Raw genomic sequence first — 24,531 nt, 5'->3', positions numbered from 1 at the left:
AGAATAATGTCTCACGGCAACATGAGTGCTAACACCTGAGATGACATCATTACAACAGATACACATCTATTTTCCAAGTGGAGGCAAGTAGGGCTGAAATGGGGCTGTTGAACTCACTGACACTGCGGTAAATGAAATTGTATAACTGGTTACATCTAGGGCTGAGACCCAAAATGTCCTCTCATTCTCGCCGTGGCAGTTTTATTTCCTACCACAAGGGGGAATCATTTCAGCGAATATGTCTGGACTGTTTCAATATGCATTGACTGTTATCGAGTCCTTGTCAATATTACATACTTTAATCTTGGTTTATTGTACACCTTTTGCCATTGCTGAAATTAGTGTATTTTTCACATGGCCAGATATTTAACCATGACAGTTATGGTGTTCTAATGAACTACTGGAGTATGCCACAATTTCAGTCTTATGAAATGACTACACTCTTACAGTGCTCCCTCTCAATTTGGTACAGTAGTCTTTGTTTGTAGTACTAGAGTCTAGACTATGGACTCAATCGACAGTATGTATTCACAAGACTTTCCCACATTCCCTGTGATAATATTTATCCTCTATATGAGGTCGGAAAAACTGTTAAGTGTGGAAGACTTCTAAACATAGATGCCCTTGGAATATTGTTCTGACATTCACCACCACCTCCCTAAACAATACTGCATTGTGCAGCACTGTAGGCACTGATATCAGCAGGCTGCTATTTTCAACTCTTCAAAAGATAACTATCGCGCTCTCCCAAAAGTTTGTTCAGACAAACAAAGAGGTGTAATGGGTTCCTACACAAAAAGATGTCGCATAACGCTTACCAAGCATGCGAACACATTACACCTCTGTCTGCTATTCTCAACTCTACAAGCTTCCCAAAGTGGATAGTGCCATTAAGTTACTTTCCAATAACCGATCAATGTTATAATGTTCTTTAATCTACTCAATGTATTTTGATTGATGTGTGTGTCCCTCTGAGGCAGTTTGCCAGGTAATAAACTCACTGTCTATCATTTTGCTGGGTGGGTTTTCCTTGACTTTCCACTCTGTCTCTTAGCAATACCGTTAACGTGAGGTTACTGAACCATCTATTCATTGAATATAATATTGAGAGAAAAAAATGAACTTTGAAAAAAATTCCTTTTTTTCCGTACACTATTAATGAACGTGATGGGTACTGTCAGAGCTGATGGGAATGAGATACAGCACAGGGTAGCGTGAAGACATTTAGTGGCCACTAGATGGCAATGTTGCCACATACAAACTTGTGGGTGCTGAGACTCTGCTTTTTTAGTGGTTTGTTTTATTTGTAATAATTATTTCCAGGAGATGATCCAGCATTAATACCAAACAATGGAGAATTCATTTAGGTTTTCTCGTCTGAGGAACATAATTATCAAAATTACATATGTAATGGAAAATAGAACACATCTTGGATTCTAAATTTGTTTTGTTCTTTCTCTCTGAGACACACACACACACACACACACACACACACACACACACACACACACACACACACACACACACACACACACACACACACACACACACACAATTTGTATAACGGTTTGATGATCTATTTTGCAATATGATGTAATGACAATGCCAATCACTCTAATCTCACCTGGGAAAATATCTTTAGGAAGGGCTTAGTAACCTCATAAATGACCTTTATGACGTGAAAAATACTGCTTGTCCATTGCTCCAGTCCACCTTACACAACACCTTTCTTCTGCCACATACAAAACTCCTCATAGCTCATATCCACACAGTGTCATTGATATGTGTCTTTATAGGGACTAGGGCAGCTCAGTAATTAAGTAGACCCAATGCATACAAACAATCCCATTAGTAAAGCAAGGTGATAGTGTGGGGTGACGACTCACTCTGCTGTATTACTACTGTCATTGGCTGGCTGGGCTGAGTGGATGGCCCCATTACACAGAAAATGCTGATATGACAAAGCACCAGGCTGAATCCACTGATTTCACAGCGGTAACTAGGCTATAGCAGACATTCCCCGTCCCCTATCCTTCAAAACAAACAATACATTGTCACTATTAGACCACAGTTAGATTTCTGTATAAATCATATTTTGTTTTAGATGTATCCAGGCTGTGAGGTGAAAATCATGAACCATCCAGAGCATTTAGTGTCCCATGGAGGAACGCTGTGAAAGTTATAAACTAGACATTTAATGTTAGCATTTAGCTTGCTTTTATTTTACCAAAATATGTAATCAATCTTACAAGGAGTCCTGTTTTATTGTCTGAACAGTGTGATGATGTAGAAATATAGACCTTGGTGATACTGTTATCTTAGTAAAATGATTTTGTATTAAATGAAAAGCTTTTGGTCTTCTCAAAGGTGTTGTTAGATTACATTGCCGGTAATACGCATTGGTTTAAATTACAAAGTGAAAGATTAACAACTGAGCAAAAATTAGGGCAAACGATGATTTTGAATGAGATTTGTCACCTCAGTGGACAATGAAGCAGAACTGTAAATTGTCATTTCTAGCTACAGAGTGTGAAGGGGGTTCATAACACACCCCCATGTTCAGCGCTGCCAGCATCTCATTTAAAACCTGGAATCGCTGACAATTCAACTAGCTATACCATTAAAGTAATCTGCATTGTACATGTTCTATTTTGGCTATTGTGACTAAAGACAATGTCTCCGAACAACATGTCTGCTGTGGAAAAGGATCTTTAATATATACATTTTATTCATTTAGCAGAATCAAACCCACAACCCTGGCATTGCAAGTGCCATGCTCTACCAAGTGAGTCACACAGGACTATAATATTAATTTAGATACAATCTAAAAGCTTTTATATGTTTACTTTCCTGCAAGGGTATGTATATGAAATACATTCTCACATTGACTGTAAATGGGAGTTGTAACAGCCTATGGCGTCAAAATCATTATAATTATTAGGGTTCATTTGGCCATTCGGACCAAAATAAAATGTTGAGCAGTATTACATAGGCCTAGATTATATGTAAACATACTGCAATTTGGATACAGATTGTTCTAGTAATAGAGCCAAATCAAGATGGATTTTCTATAAGAGATAACTACTCAATCATGAAGGGAATCAAGTTGCTTCTCACCACAGATAATCCCTGTATAATCTATTGCACGTTCTCAGTACATTAGAATATAAAACCTACTAGAGACATCAACTGTCATGTCATTCTGTAACACTTACTGTTTGAGTACTTGGAGGAGGGAAGGAAGCAAGAGGTGGAAGGAGGAGAGGAGAAGCAGCAGGAGCCACAGGTCATCAACCCTTGACCCCTGACCCCAGCCGTTGAATCGCTGGCATATGTCTGCTTTCCCCACCTTTCCCCTCACTCCCTCCCTCCGGAATTTGACTATAGCTGAGAAAGAATGCACTGCAGTTACCCTTTAAGAAGCATTCCTCTACCTCCACTACACCCAACCCGAGCCACCTCTGGTCTCTTGGTCCTCCCATCCCTTTCATTAACACTCACACTTGACTTTTTTCCCCCTCTTACCACCTCTGACTTTGTTGATAGCTACTTTATTGAGTAAACATGTACTTACTATGACTGTGATATGTGGTTGTCTCACCTGGATACCTTAAGAGGGAGGCACTAACTGTAAGTTGCTCTGGATAAGAGCGTCTGCTAATGTCAAATGTGAACATGGTAATATATTTCCTCCAGATAAACATCTCAGCGGAGAAGTATTGACCTAATAGATCTATGTGAGAAGATCAAATACAGTATACATTTGCAGCAAAAAGTGTAGTCATATAAAAAGTATATTCCCTCTGAGACGTGGAATTTCACAAAGGTAAACACTCAAACCCTGTCGCTGAAAATAGATTTCTTTTTCTTGTATGCTGTGTTGCTCTGTCTGGAAAATGGGTCTGTATGACATAACAGCACCATAGAAACCCTCATGCGTCTCTCGCCTGTGCGGTTGCTTGCAGTGGGGGATGGGAAGGACGGAAGTAGGGGGGAGGGGTGGTACAGTGTTACTGAGTTCACAAAGCCTTTCCTCACTCACACGCATGTGCACACAGAGGCATACACATAGGCACTGACTTGCACACACACACGCACACACCCTAACACAAACACACACACAGATGCGAGCACACACAAACACGAGCATAAACACAAGCACACACACATACACAGTAGGCTTCTGTGTTGGTGGGTGGATTGTCTTGGCCCTGCCAGACTGACTCACACCCTGCCTGTGCTCGTATTCTCTTTATGGTATGAATAAAGCAGGAGGGCTTGGGAGCTAAATCCAATATGTCAATGGGTACTGCAGCACAGTGAGAAACAGAGACACAGCTGGATAAAACCCTGCTAGAGGCTGCGCTTCCCAGGGCTAATAACAGCCCAACAAGAGCTGTGTGACTATCGGCACCCTTCCCCCACATCAACATATTACCATCCCCACTCTGTGCTGTCTAGAAAGGTCATGTGACCCTCATCAGTCTCCCGGGTTGGGGGAGGGGAAACAGATTGAACCTGTTCTTTGTTAGGAGGTCAGCCCCAGCTCCATGGCAGGAAGAGTTCTTACCACATACGCACTAATAGCCGTACACTTGCAGGCTCCAAATTAAGCCCAGTTCAAATAATTAACATAGGCCCTACTTCAGAGCAGAAAACACTAGTCACGCTGGCCACAAAATCACCAGAGGCCTAGAAAGTGTAGTTACAAGTGCATATTGGAAAAGGCAATTTTTTTTCGCCCGTTGACCCCTAAATAAGGGGGTAATATTGTAATAAGACAATGTGATGAGGAATATGATCAAATCCTTTAATCTGTTTGTACAGCCAATATATATATTTAATCAGAATAAAGTAGAAGAGATGGTTTTACCATAAAATCAATTGCAGAGGGAAGGAGAAAGCTAAATCCTGGGATGCAAGGATGCAGCAACTTTACTCGCAAGAATGATTTATAAAGTTTGATGTAAAAGTATAATGTATTTGGATGGTTTTACTGTCACAGTTACATCTTAATTTATCTAAATTATATTTAAATTCAATTTTGACTATGAGTGATGCTTTTGATATACAGTCACATTTGGCAGTTCAGAATCCACATTTTACTTGGCTACAGTAGTAGTACAGTCGGTATCACTATCATTTGTGAAATAAAATGTGGAAACGGTAACAGTGATTACTAAAGTACTATGCAATACTATGTAATAAGTGTTAATAACAATGTTATTACATAGGTATGACTCCATTGCTATCTTTTTCAAACGTGTGCATGGTACTCTGACCTACTGTATGATGATGAATTGCATAATTCTTTAGTCATTTGTGCGCAAATATTCACGCTCATACGGTAACCAAAGGAATGTGTCACACGAATGTAGAGCAGTAACGATGTCAACTTGTTATTTACTTTCCAAATCTGAATGACTGAGCAATGCGAAAGGAGAATTAATCAACCACTATGTGACCCAACAGGCGAAAAATACAGATCAGTGGGGGAGGGGAATCAACTCAGAGGCCAGATACAATGTAGGGTTGCATCATGTGAAGATTACTACCGTAGCCCTTTTACCAGATCCAACCACCCAAGGTCTTTGGCCTTTGTGCATTAGAAACATTAGTCATTTTCTAACAAAGCTAAGATTATAGTTTATTGCAATTCTTCAAACTTTGACTCCGATTCACTTCAAATATATATTTTGGGATTACAGTGTAGTTTATCCTTGATTGATGTAGATGTTTAATCAAACAATAATATTTTACCATATAAAGTAATACATAGGCCTACTTAAAAAAATTTATCACACAATATGTTTTGTAGGTGTTGCAATGACATTAATCAATAATCATTGTTATCATCACTGAATTTATATTTGTATTTTAAAATGGCAAAATACAATGTAAAAATGACAAGTAGGCTACCAAAGACAATACATGACTATAGCTACAATGCTCTTTGGTTGAAGTTTGCAGTGGCCATGTTCTGAGACCACATATGCACATGCAATTATGTACAAGAAATTAACTTGAGGCAATAAGGGCTAATAACCATAATTTGTAAATGGCACAATAGAGGAAATCATTGAAAAGAGGTCAAATTCTAAATTTTCATCTATAAAGAACATGGCTTGTAGGCAAAATAACATCATGTTATTTCGTTACCATTTAGGCTACTGGAAGGATTTTTATGTTTTGAATAAGCAGGTTCAAGGTCAGGTGCTGATTTTTTCATTGTAGGTCACGACAGTCTATCTCTCGCTCTCTCAGCCCTCTTTCTCTATGCCGATGAGTGCTTGCTGCTGTCTCTTGACGTTCTATTTTCAGAAACGCTGAAAACTCAATTGCATACATCCCCAGCTTTAGACCTCGCGCTTCTTTAAACTTTACATGCCACACAATCATTTGCCAGGAATATATATTTTAGCCCATCTCTGTTACCTTCGGAACGCAGTTAGAGATAGCAGCGGTGGACAGAACTTGAAGTATGATAAGCAAAATGGGAGGAAAGTCGTCCCTTGCTTATTGAGTTGCAGGATCTCCTTGTGGAAGTGGAAGAGGTGGCGGCAACACCACGAGCTCACTCTGAGAAAGGTAAGTTAGAACTTTTGTTCAAGTTTCATTAATAGTAACATAGTACTTCCATGAATTATACATTGTTGCATGTTAATACTTGCTGAACTGAGTAACACTGTTTATTATGACACGTTTACTGGATCACACTCTACATGTGTAGAAATGTCTTCCAAAGGAACATTTCGATTTTTTAATTGTTAGTAGTCTAATATAAACGTTGCCTTTTTTTTTAACATAGTACTTTAATTATTGTATATTTTGACATAAATTACACATTTTGTTGAGCTGCAATACATCAAATGTAGTAACTTCTTGTGGCAGTTATTGTGTTTCCCTGCTGAGTTATAACCCTGATTTTTAGATTAAAGAGTAAATGAAAAAGAAAACGTATGATGCAACTTAACATACTCAAACTTAATAATAAACTGTAATATTGGCCACATTTAAAAGGCATTGCTCATGCTGATAGTTCGGAAGCGCATGAGTGGGGGAGGGGAAGTAGAGTCAACTGCACCACCAGTCAGACAGACATTGGTTTCATAGTAACCTGCTGCCAGGGTTACTTCTTGTTACAGTATCAGTCAAAATGGTGACGTTTAGCCCATGTATAAAAGCAACATTCACCCTCCAGCCCATTCAATAAATTAGTTAAAATGTTAATTGGGCATTAGATTTTAGAGTTTGTGTATTTCCTTGTGTTTACACATGAAATTGGAGGAGTCTTTCGAGAATGGATATACTGAATGGTATTGGCGAAGCTTGTGGATAGGTCACTGGGAGGCTTGAGGTTTAGAAGAGGCATCATCACATGGAATGTAGCCTAGGCCTATCCCACTGGGAAAAAACCGATTGACTCAACGTTGTTTCCACACCATAATTATTTTAAAATAATTCCACGTTTAATCAGCTTGGAATTGTTTAAAAAAAAAAAGATTTGACCTTTTACTACGCAAGTCAGTTAAGAACAAATTCTTATTTACAATGAAGGTCTACCGGGGTACAGTGGGTTAACTGCCTTGTTCAGAGGCAGAACGACAGATTTTTACCTTGTCAGTTCAGGATTTGATCCAGTAACCTTTCAGTTACTGGCCCAACGCTTTAACCACTAGGCTACCCGCTGCTCTTGAACTCTGATTGGATTTGCAAAAAGTACTTTTTTTCACCCAACTTTTAACCTTAATCCAATATCATGGTTACATTTTTTGGTTGAATTCATGTTAGTTGACAACTCAACCAAATGTAAATACAAAATAGACATTTAACTGATGTCTGTGCCCAGTGGGATGGCACCACCTCTATCACCTGGTGATCTGATGGTATCTAGGTCCTTACGTTAGACACAGAACACAGCGCTGTAAAGACTATTTAGGCTCTATGTTAACATAAAGTCATTTCCATCCTCACACTTACATTTTATGGGATAATGTGCAGTCATATAAAACTTGACAACACCCACCAACATTCTTCAATGTATGGCATGAGTTTACCAGTACAGTGACACTTAAATTATCGTATTCTAACTCTTATGATGATCCTCCATTACCAAGGAATCTGAACTAATAAAGGCCTAGAATACCAACAAAAACTGGAGCTTGTCTTGCCTGTGTCCACTGGTTTGGTTGTAGAGTGAAACCAAATGAGTCATAAGAACAACTGGTTTAGTGCCATCTATTAAAAGAACAATGGGGGTTTATTATAACTTAATTGCTGCTCCTGGATGACAAGGCTTTTCCATTTGTGGAAGGTATGACTGTGAACCTTGGCCCCATTTTGGAGATGGAGCAGTATCGGTGGTAACAGCAACGCAAAGCCTTAATGCAGCGTTTCCCAAGCTCGGTCGTCGGGATCCTAAGGGGTGCACGTTGAGTCAACGCTTAATGATTAGTTGATTATTTGAGTCAGCTGTGTAGTGCTAGGGCAAAAACCCAAACATGTATCCCTTAGGGTCCCGAGGACCGAGTTTGGGAAAACCTGCAATGATATTGTCAAGACTTTGAATTGGTTTATGTCTTAGTGAACATTATGTTCTGGGAGATTATATAGTTGTTTTTTTCCCGATGAGCAGTGTTTCAGAAGACCCAGATTGTTTACACTTGAATGTCTCAGCTTTCTAGGGGGCCTAGATGAATAATATTGTTGGCCATGTGTTTGTATGTCTATTGAAGGTTCAGTGATCTGATTTGTCCTTTGGCTTTAGTGGTGAATGGTGACGTTGTGTGTTCAGGTTAGAAATGCCTGGATGGTTGTTGCTAAAGTGCGCTAATTGTGACTAGAATGACGTATACAACAGCCAACTTAAAATAATTTGGTCACATACACTGGATAGCTGTAGTGAAACAGGTTGTTTTACAGCAGGGGTTGGCAACCCTGGTCATGGTCCTGTTTTTGATTTAACTGACCTGGAAGACCGGGTGTGTTGAATTTAGGCAATCACTGAACTGATCAATTAGCTCAGTTGGTCAGGGCTGCTTTCAGTACATAAAAACGTAATTGAATGGAAGTGGTACTGTACTAAATGACCAGTTGAAAAATGGAGAAGGGTTGGGTTGTGGGTTCAGAATGCATCGCTGCCCTTTAAATATGTCACTCGTTGCGTCAAGCCACACCCTGGCACGCCCAGTGAACGGAGTAAACATATCTCAAAGTCCGTTCAAGAATGTTTTGGGAAAACATGTCATTCAGTAAAAACGTTCAGCAATGTAGCAAACGTTCAAGCAAACTGAATGCACCCCTTGTTTAGGGCCGGCCTAGATGGAACAAAATCCTGCAGTACCTTAGGCACTCCAGGAACAGGGTTGCCAACCCATAGCCATAGTAGTACGGCGCCCCTGGGGCAATTTAGGGTTAAGGGCACATCGGCCAATTTTTATTATAACTTTTTTTTTTACCTTGTCAGCTCGGGTATTGGAGCCAGCGACCTTTCACTGGACCAATGCTCTAACCGCTAGGCTATCTACCGCTCTTTCAGATGGACTCTTTGCCCTCAGTCAGGTTGTAGTCTTTTTTTAATATTAGTTTTCATTTTTCAAATAGACATGTTTTACATACAACAAAAACATTCATTGCCTGAAAAAAGAAAGTAGCGTAAAACAGAAAAGGTAACCTATTTCCCTCCATGAACCAATAACACAACCCTACCAGTCTCCAATGTTCCACTGTAGGCTCATGGTCATTTAGATGTTCTCCTTCACTCAGTAGTTTGTTGTTTCATTTGGTTATACATTTTGTTATTTAGATACATTTGTGAAAGTTACCCCTTTGTGCAGGAGATGAGATCTTTCAATAGAGGGCATTTTGTGTGGAACTCCCATTTGTTCACAGCAGTGCTTCAATTCCCATTCACTAGCAGTACCTGAAGTTAGTCCCAGATACAGAAACCCCATGTGACAACCGCTCTCGAACTCTGCATTTGTTCAAATATTTATGCAGCAATATTTATTTCTAATAGAACATGGGAGGAGGCATGGCAGGCAAGAGGGGCTTACGGTTCACATGGGCCACCAGCCAATATTTTACTCAGAAATAACACCCATTGATGGTATTACAGCCTTGTTCAAGACTACATCCATTTATTTGGGATCTGGGATGGATGTGTTTGTTGTTGTGTCTGGCTGTACCCTCATGACTTTGTTTGTGTTTATGCCATACATGTAAAGACAAGTTGGAGGCCTGTCGAGAGTGTACTGGAGGCCACAGCAAAAACCTCAATGTACATGTTGTTACGGCAACTGCTCGCTGCAGCTGCGAATCAATCTCTATTCTCAGACCTGAACTGTAATGATTGCTAGTGCCCTTGTTTGAATGCTATAGATTCCAGACAGACCCCATTCTGCTCCTGGTAAAGCACAAAAGTAATTGAGGCATATCTAATAAGCTATCCTATGAATTGTGTAACCCAGGAGATAGTGGTGTCATATACGTGTCAGGTTTGTGACGTGTCATAAAAAGGATGGCGAGAGATTCTAATTGAGGGAAGTACAGGGGAATAGAATACACATTCCGCTTTAAACCCATAGGCCTACTGTTTATTGAAAGTTATAAAAAAACAAAAATAGTATTTGTAGAAAATAATGTAGATTTATCTGATGACCTGCCAATTTTTTCCATGTATGATTTCACAATATCAGAGTGTAATTGGGGAGCATTTACTGTGAACCCATGATACATCATCAGAAAGGAATTTGTGTGACATTGTATTGTCCCCAATGAGTTGTGAAGTTTTTTTTTTGTGTGACAAAGAAAACCTGCGTCCCTTCTCTGGAGTTCTGTTGCTGTATTGTTTTCCTGAGAATAATTAGTTTGTTGTGAATACTTACCGTTAAATCATTAGCCTACTGTAAGTCAGCTGTTTGGCATGGCTACTAGTGGGGAAAACAATCGATACAGTTGCATATCGCAATGTTATTTTTGGACAATATTAATATGACTCCAATTATCAATTTGTTAAAAGAATATATATATATTTGTATTTTTTGCTAGCGATAGTCAGTTTTACCTGTGCCAAAACGCCTGTATTTTTCATCTTATAGCTTGGCCTCAATATTATTTTTTAATAGTGAACCAACGTGTTTTCAGCACTTTTATTTCCATGACTGATGATAACTCATTTTCTCATGCACAGGTTAGATTGGCATACCTGAAACATTTTGTTGAAATTGTATTTCATCTGAGAAATTATGCTAATTGATTTCACCCAAATTGGCCATGTAAATATATAGGATTCAGATAATATCCAATACATATAGTACCCAACATCTGATTTAGACCAAACTTTTTCCTACCAATGAGTAAGAGATGAGGAATCCCCCACTTCCCCATGCCAATCGCACCCCAACAACTAGTATACAGTATCAGTTCTCTATGTTTGACAAGTGGAATGAAGCCGTGGCTTGTAGTATTGTTTTTCCATATTATGTAATGTATTACCTGTGAATCTGGTGATTCGTTTTTTTGCCCCGTTCAGAGAAATTAGTAATTGAAGTCACTTGCATTATTTACCATAAAGTAGTGTGAAAGTACCATGTTTTGGCATGGGATGTGGCGGTGCTGTGGGTGGCTTTTGACCTTTTTGGGGGGATTCCTTCTTCTTGCTCATTGGTATGAAGAAGTTTGGTTCAAATCGGAAGTTGGGTACTATATTTATTGAAACGATTTCAGAACAACCCGAGATGGTGTGTGTCGAAATCCTCTTTCTTGTGCTTTCTGATGTGGAACGATCCAGTATAGAATCGCAATACATACAGAATCGTGAGAATTGCAATGTATATTGTATCGGCACCCAACACGCAAACCACACCGGCCGCGTTGCGTAGACTTACATGTATTCTGTAATTTCACCCACACAGCTTGCGTGAATAAGCGTCCCCGTAGCCAAGTGCTAAAATAGGACTTAGTTCTATTTGAAACACTCAACGCGCTGCGCTGCAAGTCCCCTCCATATTGGATATCAGGAAGATACAAACCCACGTGGATGCTTGAAAGACAAACGAGGCAAGATTAATAGCAGATAATTAACTTAAAAACGAACTACGTTTCCCTTTATATCTGTGGATTAATTGTCGGAGTAGAGAAACACACGTTTTGTATGACGCCGGTTTAAATTTCTACAAAGAACCAACTAAAAAGAGGACCATATGCATGTCAGATAAAATAACAACCCAATGTTCATCTCCCAGGACAAGCTAGCTAGCTAAATGTCCAAGAATGTTTCATGTATGTTTCGACTTGCCCCAAAATGAATATAAATTGATTCACAGTTGGTTTTGGAATTTTAATCTGTGTGTCATGATCGCGTCTGGTGGGGATAGACAAAATCAACATGCGCACACACGCAGTCAGCATGTAAGTATTGTGATTTTATCGTATTGTTAACCAAAGTTGAAACAGTATATTGTTTTCTAGAAATGGGACATACGGTCACGGCAGTTAAAGGAAAATAACACTGAAGTTAATAATTAATGGTGGTAGTTGTAAAGATTTCTGCTGCTCTCATTATGTTTGTATGGGCCATCTGTCTGGTCTGGTGTGCAGCCTTGACCATGGCCTCTCGCTGTTCTGGTTTCCAGGATAACCCTGTCCTTGAATATTGGCTCTTAGAACACAGCTCTGGAATGGATACCAAACCAACGTGTAGGAGCCATTTAAGTTTCATGTCTGCCTTGGTTAGCCTTTATCTCTGCCATTTCCTACCGTTTGTAATTTGAAACACTCACCTATACGCTCTCATAGTAATACCACAGTCTGGAGGTTCTAAGAGGTTGACTAACACTGTGACAAGTAATGCAGACTTCTGCTTGTATTAGGCTCTGTCGGTACACCACACACACACACACACACACACACACACACACACACACACACACACACACACACACACACACACACTTGAAGTCGGAAGTTTACATACACTTAGGTTGGAGTCATTAAATCTCGTTTTTCAACCACTCCACAACTTTCTTGTTAACAAACTATAGTTTTGGCAAGTCGGTTAGGACATCTACTTTGTACATGACAAAAGTAATTTTTCCAACAATTGTTTACAGACAGATTATTTCACTTATAATTCACTGTATCACAATTCCAGTGAGTCAGAAGACTCCAGCCACCCTAGTCATAGTACATTATTATACATTATAATCATTTAGCTGACGCTCTTATCCAGAGCGACTTACAGTAGTGAGTGCATACATTTCTTTTTTGTACTGGCCCCCCGTGGGAATCGAACCCACACCCCTGGCGTTGCACACACCATGCTGGCGTTGCAAACACCATGCTCTACCAACTGAGCCACACACTAAGTTGACTGTGCCTTTAAACAGCTTGGAAAATTCCAGAAAATGATTTCATGGCTTTAGAAGCTTCTGATAGGCTAATTGACATCGTTTGAGTCAATTGGAGGAGTACCTGTGGATGTATTTCAAGGCTTACCTTCAAACTCAGTGCCTCTTTGCTTGACATCATGGGAAAATCAAAAGAAATCAGCCAAGACCTCAGGAAAACAATTGTTGACCTCCACAAGTCTGGTTCATCCTTGGGAGCAATTTCCAAATGTCTGAAGGTACCACGTTTATCTGTACAAACAATAGTACGCAAGTATAAACACCATGGGACCACGCAGCCGTCATACCGCTCAGAAAGGAGATGCGTTCTGTCTCCTAGAGATGAACGTACTTTGGTGCGAAAAGTGCAAATCAATCCCAGAACAACAGCAAATGACCTTGTGAGGAAACAGGTACAAAAGTATGTGTATGCACAGTAAAACGAGTCCTATATCGACATAACCTGAAAGGCCGCTCAGCAAGGAAGAAGCCACTGCTCAACACCACCATAAAAAAAGCCAGACTATGGTTTGCAACTGCACATGGGGACAAAGATCGTACTTTTGGAGAAATGTCCTCTAGTCTGATGGAACAAAAATAGAACTGTTTGGCCATAATGACCACCGTTATGTTTGGAGGAAAAAGGGGGATGCTTGCAAGCCGAAGAACACCATCCCAACCGTGAAGCACGGGGGTAGCAGCATCATTTTGTGGGGGTGCTTTGCTGCAGGAGGGACTGGTGCACTTCACAAAATAGATGGCATCATGAGGGAGGAAAATGATGTGGATATATTGAAGCAACATCTCAAGACATCAGTCAGGAAGTTAAAGCTTGGTCGCAAATGGGTCTTCCAAATGGACAATGACCCCAAGCATACTTCCAAAGTTGTCGCAAACTGGCTTAAGGACAACAAAGTCAAGCTATTGGAGTGGCCATCACAAAGCGTGTGCGAGCAAGGATGCCTACAAACCTGACTAAGTTATACCAGCTCTTTCAGGAGGAATGGGCCAAAATTTACCCAGCTTATTGTGGGAAGCTTGTGGAAGGCTACCCAAAACGTTTGACCCAAGTCAAACAATTTAACAGCAATGCTACTAATTACTAATTGAGTGTATGTAAACTTCTGACCCACTGGGAATGTGATGAAAGAAATAAAAGCTGAAATAAATCATTCTCTCTACTATTATTCTGATATTTATTTTTCTTAAAATAAAGTGGTGATACACACACTCAATTAGACAGGGAATGTTTACTTGGATTAAATGTCAGGAATTGTGAAAAACTGAGTTTAAATGTATTTGGCCAAGGTGTATGTAAACTTCCGACTTCAACTGTACACACACATATACATGTGTGTGTGTGTGTGTGTGTGTGTGTGTGTGTGTGTGTGTGTGTGTGTGTATACACAGTTGAAGTCGGAAGTTTACATACACCTTAGCCAAATACATTTAAACTCAGTTTTTCACAATTCCTGACATTTAATCCAAGTAAAAATTCCCTGTTTTAGGATCACCACTTTATTTTAAGAAAAAGAAATGTCAGAATAATAGTAGAGAGAATGATTTATTTCAGCTTTTATTTCTTTCATCACATTCCCAGTGGGTCAGAAGTATATATATGTATATATGTGTGTGTGTGTGTACAGTTGAAGTCGGAAGTTTATACAGTGGGGCAAAAAAGTATTTAGTCAGCCACCAATTGTGCAAGTTCTCCCACTTAGAAAGATGAGAGAGGCCTGTCATTTTCATCATAGGTACACGTCAACTATGACAGACAAAATGAGAAAAAAAATCCAGAAAATCACATTGTAGGATTTTTATGAATTTATTTGCAAATTATGGTGGAAAATAAGTATTTGGTCACCTACAAACAAGCAAGATTTCTGGCTCTCACAGACCTGTAACTTCTTCTTTAAGAGGCTCCTCTGTCCTCCACTCGTTACCTGCATTAATGGCACCTGTTTGAACTTGTTATCAGTATAAAAGACACCTGTCCACAACCTCAAACAGTCACACTCCAAACTCCACTATGGCCAAGACCAAAGAGCTGTCAAAGGACACCAGAAACAAAATTGTAGACCTGCACCAGGCTGGGAAGACTGAATCTGCAATAGGTAAGCAGCTTGGTTTGAAGAAATCAACTGTGGGAGCAAGGTCCTGGAGTGGCCTAGCCAGTCTCCAGATCTCAACCCCATAGAAAATCTTTGGAGGGAGTTGAAAGTCCGTGTTGCCCAGCGACAGCCCCAAAACATCACTGCTCTAGAGGAGATCTGCATGGAGGAATGGGCCAAAATACCAGCAACAGTGTGTGAAAACCTTGTGAAGACTTACAGAAAACGTTTGACCTGTGTCATTGCCAACAAAGGGTATATAACAAAGTATTGAGAAACTTTTGTTATTCACCAAATACTTATTTTCCACCATAATTTGCAAATAAATTCATAAAAAATCCTACAATGTGATTTTCTGGATTTTTTTTCTCATTTTGTCTGTCATAGTTGAAGTGTACCTATGATGAAAATTACAGGCCTCTCTCATCTTTTTAAGTGGGAGAATTTGCACAATTGGTGGCTGACTAAATACTTTTTTGCCCCACTGTACATACATACATACATACATACATACATACATACATACATACATACATACATACATACATACATACATACATACATACATACATACATACATACATACATACATACATACATACATACATACATACATACATACATACATACATACATACATGCATACATGCATGCATGCATACATACAGGGGTATTTTGAAATACCAATGCTATGATTTTTCAATACCTATTTGGCACCCTAAGTCTACTAAGTTTAATTTATTATGCACATCTTAGATAATTATCTCCAGCTCATGGCTCCAGCTATGAATTTAGTTTTCTAACTTGCTAAGTAGCTAGCTTAACTTTGCAATCATTTTGCTTGACATACATTTTAAAGTGAAAATTTGAATCTCAGCATCAGTTTGTTACCGTGGAATAGCCCAAGAGGCACTGAATTATATTGGTGACAGTTTTCATGGTTGAAAATGCTTTACATTTAAAATTTCTATTGTCTTAATCAGTCTGCCAATTTTAATCAGTATTTGTAAATATAGAGATAATGAAATCAAGCTATTGCGCCGTACAATCAATAGCCTACTCATGGACTGAGGTTTCTGTCAATCACTAGAATCATGGAAACGTGTACGTGTACTGTAGAACAATAGGCCCTCACTGGTTCTGTCAGACCGCTCCTTCTCTTTTGAATGTTTGGGGGCATGAATCACTGCATGGCTATATGCTAATTTCTTCTGTTGTCATATCTGCATGCATGGATTTACATGCTATGAAATAGTTTAAGCTTGTGATATACAGTAGCCTGGATGGTATGGTTGGCTGTTATTATATAGCCAAGTCATCATACATTGAATCTTTAACTTGAAGAGTCTAAGAAATATTGGGTTCTACTTTGTCTTCAGCAAAAATAAATGTAGAAATCTATATTATTCAGTTATTGCACCCACACTGCTCTCGCTGATGTGATCTGATGCAGATCGCGCTGCAAGTCCTGCCTCTCCCATCTCCTCATTGGTTTATAGAAGCAGGTACCCACGTGCCATTTCCTCATTGGTTATACCCACGTGGGTGACTGAAAGACAAACAAGGTTGGTGGCGGTAATGCACCTAATTTATGAAAGTTGCCAATCGCAATTTAAAGTCAAGAGAAGAAAAGGCCTGGAAGGAAGAGAGATGACTAGAAACGATTCGGTTGACCGTTTTATGTGTGGATTAATTGTCGGAGTAGAAGACCTTGTGCATTTCAGGTAAAATAACAACTCAATGTTTATATCCCAGGACAAATTAGCTAGCTAAATAGCTAAATTGCCATACATGTTTAATGCTTTTCGACCTGTCCCCAAATTAATGTCATTGGTTCAGAGTTTGTTTTGATATTTTAACCTGCGTGTTGTGATCGCGTTTGGTGTAGGGGGACAAAATAAATTTATGCACGATAGCGCACGATTGCGCACGTGCGCAGCTGGTTTGGGTTACGTGTTAGGCTACATTATTGCATGCTAAATGTTTCTGATCAGTGATAGATGAGAAAACAAACAAATGAGTTATTAATCCACACATAAAATGGCCAACCAAATCGTTTCTAGTCATCTCTCCTCCTTCCAGGCTTTTTCATCTTTGAACTTATATGGTGATTGGCATCTACACTTTCATAGTATTACCACGACAACCGGCAAAACATTTCGTCTTTCAATCACCCACGTGGGTATAACCAGTGAGGAGATGGCACGTGGGTACCTGCTTCTATAAACCAATGAGGAGATGGGAGAGGCAGGACTTGCAGCGCGATCTGCATCAGAAATAGAAAGGAGTTCTATTTTAGCCCTTGGCAACGCAGACGCTCGTTGGCGCACGCGAGCAGTGTGGATGCAATAATTGAATAACATGGATTTCAAAATGTATTTTGCAACGCGACGTGTCCAGTCTGGTCAGCATGTAAATCAGGTGTAGGCCTCTTGCTTTCCTCGATCGTGTATAGGTAACTCGTGGAGATACTAACACGAGACACATGCTTTGACAACAGGATTTCTATTATTTTCTATCTGTGTCATGAAGATACTCTCAATGTAAGACACTACGTCTGCTCCCTAATGAAGTGGAGTGAGGGTAAGAAAGAGATGAAACGCGGATCAAAAAAGCATGGGCTTGGGCTCTGTTTCAAAATATCACCTTTTTTATAGCACAGTGGTTCCTCACAATCCTGTGACACAAGTTGGGTGGGAAAAATATTATTTGTATTTTATTCTTATTATATTCTTACTTAAAAAAATATCATCTGCACATCTATCACTCCAGTGTTAATCTGCTAAATTGTAATTACTTTGCTACTATGGCCTATTTATTGCCTTACCTCCTCATGCCATTTGCACACTGTATATAGACTTTCTTTTTTTCTGTTGTGTTATTGACTGTACGCTTGTTTATTCCATGTGCAACTTTGTGTTGTTTCTGTTGCACTGGTTAGCTTTATCTTGGCCAGGTCGCAGTTGTAAATGAGAACTTGTTCTCAACTAGCTTACCTGGTTAAATAAAGGTGAAATAAAATTAAAAAATATATATATATGTGTGTGTGTGTGTGTGTGTGGTGTGTGTGTGTGTGTTGACTGTGATGGACGGGGGTGTGTGTGTGTCTTGTCTGTTTAATGAACTATTGATTTCATTCATTTGGACGTAACATAATTAAACTCAACATATGCCATTGTTTATTAGTCTTATAATGTTTCTTAGTACCTGCCTATACAAATTAATAATGGATTTCTTTTTATGGTATATATTCAATGAATTTATTAAAATAGACGCACACCCACATCTGCACACCGCTACTACCACTTGTCGCCAGCATGCACAGGGGATGTATAAAAGGCATATGCAGGCAATAATGGGGTTTTTACAGACAAAATACTGTAAATCCTATGTGAAAGCAGTATCTGTCTCTATCCCATGTATTTTCCAGTGAACCCTAGAATAAAGGTTATAGATGACTCCAGGATATGGCGGTAGATGTATCCATCCATCTGATTGGCTGGCAACAATGTACATAACACTTGAGACAACTGGCTCCCATGTTATTTGCCATTTTGTCAAGTCATTTGTGAATTATATAATGATAATAAAAATGTAGGCCAAACTCCATGTTTAACATACATGCTGCATTGATGTCAATGGTCGATATTAGTGATGCACCTATATGCCATTTTTGGCCGATTCCGATATTTTCCTTTCCAAAAAAGAACCGATACCTATATAAAACATTTCTTTGCGGCCTTTTAAGCATTCTAGTACAGTTAAATAGTTAACACACACACGGACGCAGCGGTCTAAGGCATCTCAGTGCAAGAGGCGTCACTACAGTCCCTGGTTCGAGTCCGGCGGTATCACATCCGGCCGTGATTGAGAGTCCCATAGGGCGGCGCACAATTGGCCCAGTCGTCTGGCCCGTCATTGTAAATAAGAATTTGGTCTTAACTGACTTGCCTAGTTAAATAAAGGTTACGCACACACACCACAATAACCAAAAAGTTATTTTGTTAGCATTTACGTATGTCCCCATTACCAGTAAAACATAATCAAAACCCATTTCTTTCCTTCACTTGCTGTGCTGTTTCATTGTTCATTTGGTCAGTTATTTCATTCTCAACCAGGATTTCTATGGAACGCCGTTTGGGTCTTTGCGTGTCCAAAAAGATACACGTCAAATAACATGACATCTGTTTCAGTAGCTATAGTTAGCTAGCTAACTATATAGCTAGGTGGCATCATCTAAAATATCCCTAATTTATAAGACGGTTCTTATTTGATTAATGGTGGTCGGACACATCTATGTAAAGCTAGCCACAATAAGGATTAGGCACAATAGTGGAATTTGCGGTTTGCCTTCAAAATAAATGCTAACTGCAAGACTAACCGCAAAGTCCACTATTGTGGCTAATCATTATTGTGGCTAGCTTCACATAGATGGGTCACAACACATAACTCGGTCTGGTCGAGCCTCACTAGCCAGATAAACCTAGCTGGCTGTTTATAACGTTAGCTTTGGGCAACAGGGTTAAGTAGCTGGCTAGCTATGAAGTTCAAGTTCAATTTCAATAGGCGAACAACAAGTGGCAACCTAGCTAATACTTACTCACAAGGATTCCTAAATCAATGCTAAGAATAATGAAAATGACTGCAGTTTCTACTGGTCATTGTTTTCAGGTTGTTTTCAGGTTCCAGAAGTTGCAGTCGAACAAATTATGCTTTATTACCAACGCGGTATTGTAAACACATCATTCATGGCCGGTGTTTGCTTGTTTGCAGACTTTTTTTGTACAGCTTTGACAGTGCTACTGTATCTTTTTTGACACGCAAAGACACATACTATGGAACGTCGTTTGGATGTCGTGAAGCTAATAGCATTGACTCTATTACTGTGTAACTCCGGTAGGGCAACATCTGAAAAATAGCGCACTTGGTAGAGTACCGGTGCTCGACCAGTCGGGAAAAGCCAACATCACCCACGACAGAGAACGGTTGATTGTCGAGGGCAATGAATTCCATTATTTTGGCTGTAATGGATTTCGCTTTTGAGTTGTCTCGCAGAAAATGTCCTACTCTTTCAAATGACTGCTCGACTTGTTGACTGCTCCATTCACACCAGATGTTGTGTGGGCTAGGTTAGGAATGCTGTGTTGCACGTGTAGCGCAAAATTTTACGTGCCGTTATTACGTCATGTACCTACGTTATATACTCTACCGTTCAAAAGTTTGAATTCACTTAGAAATGTCCTTGTTTTTGAAAGAAAAGCAAAAAGAAATTGTAGCTGGAAATGGCAGATTATTTATTTTATGGATTATCTACATAGGCGTACAGAGGCCCATTATCAGCAACCATCACTCCTGTGTTCCAATGGTGTGTTGTGTTAGCCCAAGTTTATAATTTTAAAAGGCTAATTGATCATTATAAAACCCTTTTGCAATTATGTTAGCACAGCTGAAAACTGTTGGTCTGATTAAAGAAGCAATAAAACTAGCCTTCTTTAGACTAGTTGAGTATCTGGAGCATCAGCATTTGTGGGTTAGATTACAGACTAAAAATGGCCAGACACAAAGAACTTTCTTCTGAAACTCATCAGTCTGTTCTTGTTCTGAGAAATTAATGCTATTCCATGCGAGAAACAGACACCTCACAAGTCCTCAACTGGCAGCTTCATTAAATAGTACCCTCAACACCAGTCTCAACGTCAACAGTGAAGAGGCGACTCCGGGATGCTGGCCTTCGAGGCAGAGTTGCAAAGAAAAAGCCATATCTCAGATTGGCCAATAAAAATAAAAGATTAAGATGGGCAAAAGAACACAGACACTGGACAGAGGAACTCTGCCTAGAAGGCCAGCATCCCGGAGTCGCCTCTTTACTGTTGACGTTGAGACTGGTGTTTTGTGGATACTATTTAATGAAGCTGCCAGTTGAGAACTTCAGAGGTGTCTGTTTCTCAAACTAGACACTCTAATGTACTTGTCCTCTTGCTCAGTTGTGCACTGGGGCCTCCCACTCCTCTTTCTATTCTGGTTAGAGCCAGTTTGTGCTGTTCTGTGACGGGAGTAGTACACAGCATTGTACGAGATCATCAGTTTCTTGGCATGGAATAGCCTTCATTTCTCACAACAAGAATAGACTTGACGAGTTTCAGAAGAAAGATCTTTGTTTCTGGCCATTTTGCACCTGTAATTTAACCTACAAATGCTGATGCTCCAGATACTCAACTAGTCTAAAGAAGGCCGATACCGATGTTGGCATTTTTAGCTAATATCGTCCGATTCCGATATATTCACTGATATATCGTGCATCCCTATTCGATATGCATGAACGTTCAAGTGAGGCATGTACATGGATTCTATCTGGTCCTGTGTGATGTGGTGTAGGACGGAGAAGAACTTTGGGCAAAGTTAGTCACCGGATCAGTGGCTGAAAAGCTGCTAGCTGCAATAATGCTTTGATATTGCTATTCACTGTAGTAGTCAATAAATGACTCCCTGATGTAGACCTACTACATCCTGTTGGATTTGATATTCCCTTCAATATTACAACTACAGAAACACAGTGTAATCTTCAAACTGTTGTCAGTCAATCACCTCTATCTAGGCAGGCGTGGAAAAAGTGGTTTCCCATAGATATGGTAGTGCTACCATCCCACAGTTTCCCTCCCACCCCACACATTTTTTACATTTACATTTTAGTCATTTAGCAGATGCTCTTATCCAGAGCGACTTACAGTAGTGAATGCATACATTTCATACATTTTTTTTCCTGTGCTGGCCCCCCGTGGGAATCGAACCCACAACCCTGGCGTTGCAAACACCATGCTCTACCAACTGAGCTACAGGGAAGGCCACACCACCTGTCGTTTGAGTGAGTCCTTGAGAAAGGCAGACAATAATACACAAATAGTTGTTGTGGCTACCTGATTGTGGCATCATTAGTTATCCTCCCCATTCCCCTCCCTTCTTCCCCCTCTCTCTCCCTTCCCCCAATGGTCAGTCTAACCAATGGCAGGTTTTACTCAGAAGAGTAGTTCAAGAGAAAATGGCTGCTGATCCAGGTCATATTTGCACATCTGTCAGGAGGTGACTGTACAGGAGAAAATGGGGTCCGCCTCAGCATGTTAGGGTAGAATATGTCTTCCTGTGTTTTTGTAAAACTCTTTTTTTTGTGTGTCCTGTTTTTCTACATCAATCCCCTTCAAAACCTATACACAAATGTCTGGCTGTTGAGTTTTTCTGAGCTTTACTGTCTCAGGGTATTTTGATAGCATGTTGTCTTCTTAAAGCCTATGTCATGATTTTAAAAATGTTATTTTATGCTTCGTTTATCTTCATATTGAATACTATTTGTTGTGGTTGATGATTAGAAACTTATGTAAATAAGAAAATATAAATTTGTACTGTAATTTGCTAGGGTTTTGTGCGTTTTCTCTGCAGTGTATGGACATGGTTGTTTTCTCTTTCCTCTCTATATCCAATAATTAGATGTTAATAGACTTCTCTAGTCTGGGAGAGCACACTGCTTTGTCCTTGAGTTCTAAACACAAACCATCCACATCTATTTTTAGGCCAGATTATCCAGCAAAAATCCAGCATTTGCGACTGATTTTTTCTCTCTCTGTAATTACATCCCCCCGTGGTGACCTTATCATGAAGACTTATCACAGCTTCCCCTGCTTGTAGGTTGTCTGTACTTCTGTACTGTCTGTAGATATAGGAGAATAGTTATGCAGTTTATATTTTTACGGTATGAATTTACAATAAGCGGCAGCCATTTCTGTTTGTAGTGCCACAGAGTGCTTATGTACCATCAGTTGACCCTTCCCCAAATGTGTAACCTCACAGTTAGAGAGGGGAAAAAAGATCAGACCATAGATCAACGTTTAAAGGCAACTTCATCCTAGAGCAACTAATCCATGCCTGCGCTGGAAAGACTGGATGTGTTTTGTGGAAAAATTGTGAATGTAACAATAAATTATGTTTTAAATGGAATGCTCATGAAATGCTTACATGACAGCAACACTGTTTTGGCTTGAGTCCTGAGATCGTTTTGGTTGAGCCATTTTACCTTCTGCAATAAGTGTTTGTACTTACGTGGACATTCAACCTGATGTGGTGCTCTTTCCAATGAATTTCTAATGGCTCAGGCAGCTACTATAGTTGTCATTTGGTTCATAACAACTAAAAGAAAATTGGACATTCAGTAAAATTGTGTTGTACTTTCACCACAGCCTCAGGCATAACACTCAGTTGAAACCTAAACATTGTAGCAGCGGGTGAATGGCTGGAATCAACTTTACTGTGCATTAAACATGCTAATGATTTCCCTAATGAGTCACAGGGCTGACAACTAATTGGAAGCTCATAACTGTCCAGTAGTATTTCCATTTTTCTGCTGCTGCAATCAGTCAACTCCTTGGATATACTATTTGGAGGCTAAATGCAATTGTTTGGGACTGTTGTGAATGCATGCCCCAAACAAGGAAAACAATTTGGAGCAAGACAAATAATGTATTTGAAATGGGTCTGATGAATGGCACTACACTTTGATGTAGATTATAATGTGTACCGAAAGATTACATTAGGCAGATATGTCCTTCCAATGATATCATAACTGATATCCGAATTATGATATTTAACGGATAGCATTTGTGGCATAGAGTAGGGGTTGGTCTGTATCCAGATTTTCATACCGTCATACCTTTTCTGTACCTTACCGGCATATACAGTATTTCCGGAAGTGCACACAAGGGCCGCTATTTAGAAAACAAAAACAATTTAGGCAACAGGGATCTTGATCCAGGAGAGGATTGAATGTCTCTAGTCTTGTAGTATTTAGTTTGAGAATTTTGACATGAGCTAGCAACATTTGACAGACTGGTTTCGTCTGGACCAAGAAAAAAAATGGTTAGCAACCGGATACCAACGTGTTCTGTGGAGAGGAAAAAAAGTGATAGTTCCAGTATTTGGATAAATGTTATGATTGGAGGATAGCTGTGAGGTTTGTCGAAATCAGGATAAACTCCTCTGTTTTCCTC

The 24,531-nt window shown here is 39.6% G+C and overlaps 1 protein-coding gene across 1 annotated transcript in view; it reads left to right on the top strand.

The window, feature by feature from the left end:
• Positions 1-6,247: 6,247 nt before the first annotated feature.
• Positions 6,248-24,531, top strand: part of LOC106586619 (F-box-like/WD repeat-containing protein TBL1X) — a 38,140-nt gene continuing 19,856 nt past the window's right edge. Inside the window, exon 1 of the mRNA XM_014174104.3 lies at positions 6,248-6,588. The gene's annotated coding sequence lies outside the window, so the exon portion shown is untranslated. The remainder of the gene's footprint in view (positions 6,589-24,531) is intronic.

Source organism: Salmo salar, chromosome 25 (assembly GCF_965601325.2).
Source record: "Salmo salar chromosome 25, fSalSal1, whole genome shotgun sequence".
Classification (NCBI taxonomy): domain Eukaryota; kingdom Metazoa; phylum Chordata; class Actinopteri; order Salmoniformes; family Salmonidae; genus Salmo; species Salmo salar.
The sequence above is the reverse complement of the archived record's forward strand: the minus strand, read 5'-3'. Positions and strand labels throughout refer to the sequence as shown.